The 3,352-nt window shown below is 32.5% G+C and overlaps 1 long non-coding RNA gene across 1 annotated transcript; it reads left to right on the forward strand.

Annotated features, from left to right (window-relative positions):
- Positions 1 to 1,154: 1,154 nt before the first annotated feature.
- On the forward strand, positions 1,155 to 2,768 carry LOC149926136 (uncharacterized). Its single transcript, XR_016477111.1, has 2 exons — positions 1,155 to 1,411; positions 2,682 to 2,768. It is a non-coding gene; the product is annotated as an uncharacterized LOC149926136 (long non-coding RNA).
- The last annotated feature ends 584 nt before the right edge of the window (positions 2,769 to 3,352 follow it).

A 3,352-nucleotide genomic window follows, 5' to 3' on the forward strand; every position in this document is an offset into this window, starting at 1 on the left:
ATATGAAAATGTGTGTTATAAATTTTTCTAATAATAATGGTTTTAACGATTAAGTTTAAGATGATTAATAGTTTGAAATTGGCGCCGCTTCGACCATTTATTGCCATTCTTTCTGGGTCCTACGAATATATATATTATATTATATTATATTTAATTATATAATAAAAAGAATCGTGGGGTTAAGGACGTCACTAAAATGAAATCCTGGTACAACTTACAACATAAAAGGGAATATTTTCCACAATTATATCAGTGAAAATATATAAGATTTTAATAATACTAAAAATAATAATATAAAGTGTGTTCGGTTTAGTGTAAATATAATGCTCAATGCAGTGTAAAATGAGGCAGCACGTGATCAGATTAACAGGGCCGCAATGAAGCCAATCCCGCTAAAATAGATTGGAAAAACTATATTAGAGATAACACCTAATGTAAAATATTTTCTTATCCGACAAAATTTGGTACGACCACCTTTTGTTAAATTACTGAATCACCATTTATCACCACTACAACAAGGTTCATTTTCAAAATGGTCTGTGGTAAATACATCACAAACCAACTTTCTATAGCTGTGACGGACTAAAATATCTTTGAGATAAATAAAAATTAAATTCACGAAAATAAAATTAGGGGGCCCAACTTACTTGACATCCTAACCGAAAACTCTTGGTGCCGCCACTGACCTCAGTATTTCGAGGGCAATGGAAAATAGGACAAAGGTTCAGATTATGGTGAAAAAATTCCAAACATTTAAAGATTAATTTTCAGTGTCTAGTTCAGGTGCATTTTCAGCAATGAGTAGTTATTCCACTTATGCATTTCTCAAAAGTCACTGTTCAAATTAAAAATAAATGATTGAATATTGTTTTTTAGCTGAGTGGAATTTTTTATGGACAGTGGAGTTTTTCGAAAGTATTCCTTCTTTTTATTTCGTGCCGAAGAAGTGAATAAAACTTTCTGAGAGCAGATTGATTTGCCACCGTGGAGAGTTTTTTAGGGCGGCAGATAGGAAAGTTTCTCGATGGCGGTCTGCTGATAAGCGCTTGATTTCTTTTCTTCTAAATTCAAGCCCAACACTCGTGGACAGTTATAAATACCGGAGGACGTGTAAAGAGTTTATTCATTAACATCCTTTTCTTGGGAGATAGTAATTTCTAAAAGCAAAGATATTTACAGTGTTATGCGCGTGTATAAATAACATTAACACGAACACTGAGCTAGTGCTTTGCGAACTAAAAAGTTAGTATAATAAATTTCGAATAAATTGTGAAATATGGCGAGTTTCGCTTCAATATTCGTGGCGCTTTTGGTTGTAATGATAATCGCCGACGTTGGAAGCCAAGAAGTGATCTTCGCGGGTGACATGGCGAAATATGAAAAGCGTGGGCATCAAAGATACAGATACGAGGTGAGCAAATTCTTTACTTCAATTTAGTGAAATATTTACCCGCTATTATAAACTGATGTGTTAGGGTAGTAGAAACTATTTACGTTAGATCACATATCAAATTATTTTAATTCTCGTTTTGTTCAATTTATAAGGGTCATTATGGAAACCATACGGTTTATACTGGAAAATGACCTGAATTCCATGAAAACCAACAGATATCAGATGCTACACAGCTTGCGGTTTTACATATCCCCCGATTAAATGATTTGAAAATTTGTTTTTCCAAGAATTCTTACATTTTGAAAGTCATATCGAACGGTGGTCAGATCAGTTAAAGGAATCGGGTACAATTTGTTATTTTATCACTGGATAAGAGGTTTTAAAAACTATTATCCAGATTATTCAACTATAATCTGATAATTATGACCTGACTTATGATAAGAGTATTCAACTTTCAACATTAACTACTTGATATGGGAATGCCAACGCGATATGACATATAAGGTATATCGAAATATGTCTTCTTTTGATTAAGTCCCATCGGTTTGTTGATAAAATTTAAACTTTCATGATTAAATGATAAGAGCATTGTAATCGCTATGTTATGTTTATTTATCTTTCTATTAATTTTCATCGGCTGCATGGTTTTTAAACCACGCTCATTGAGGGTTTGGTTTCACATTTGGTGATTTAAAATAAATAATCTGCTTGAGGTCACGGGTTGGCATTGCTTCTTCTATCATTAAACAACAATTAAATACTGATAACTGATAAACTGATAGTGTTCAAATGATAAGGATACTTCAAACTTGGTGGTGTTGGTTCCAGCTAATTTGCCCTTTTCAACAATAAAAAATAACTCAAAGAGACACGATACTTCATGACTAAAATTGTTTTCGTTTTCTTTAAAGAAATTTAAAGTTATTTTGGCTACGGCTCGAAAGCTCGCAAAAATAATTTTAAATTTCTTTTAAGAAAAGGAACACTTTTTTGTCAGGAATTATCGTGTTTCTTTGAGTTATTTTTAATGTTATACAAAAACGTGACTTTTAAAACTATAAATGTTAAAGATTGATGTCCATACACACTCGGTTTTTTGGAGCGACTTGTTCTTCATTTTTAACCTGGAAAAAATCCCACTTAATGGTACTAATATAAAAGGTTTTGTAAGCCCAATTGATTCGTTATCAGACCAATATTTAATAAAACAATTACATAATATTTTAATATGTTAAGAATTCGCCACAAAACGATCTTGTTACTATACATTATTTTTATTATTATTCAGCGATACGAAAACGATGATCAATATAATTCGTTGCTGAGTATGGGCACTCCTCCAGGCTACTTCCGGCCGTTGTTTACGCACAACTAGTTTTCCCCGGACTTAGAGCAGCCTAGCTCTGAAGATAAACTTCCACTGGACCCCGATGTTATTGGGCAACAACTCGGCTTGCAGAATTTTGAAATATCTCGTCCAAATCAGACTGAAATTATTAGTCTGGATTATTCATATTAGTTTTGTTAATTTTAAATTATTGAAAATATTTATATTTATCTCTCACGTTTTCTTTTTGTTGAATAAAAGGTTTTTGCAAAACTATTGGTTTTAACTTAGGATCAAATAACACTCATTATTTGTAATTATAATATATTCAATAGGCTGACGATGATTGAATGATACAATTGAAAATATTTCGGAAACAACATTTTTATTTAACTCAATAAATCGATTACGAAAGAGAGGGGGGGGGACTGTTCACAAATTACGTAACGCAGAAAAACCACTTTTTGGACTCCCCCCCCCCCCTCGTAACAAAGAGTAACAAATGGAAAGACCCCTCTTCTTAAATTACGTAACAAATATCGAGCACCCCCTTAAATTATTATAGTACGTAACAACTAATATGCTGGTAATAAAGTACAATAAGACCAGGTACTAAATATTACTAATCGTTC

Source organism: Leiobunum rupestre, chromosome 10, assembly GCF_980474605.1.
Source record: "Leiobunum rupestre chromosome 10, qqLeiRupe1.1.hap1, whole genome shotgun sequence".
Classification (NCBI taxonomy): Eukaryota; Metazoa; Arthropoda; class Arachnida; order Opiliones; family Sclerosomatidae; genus Leiobunum; species Leiobunum rupestre.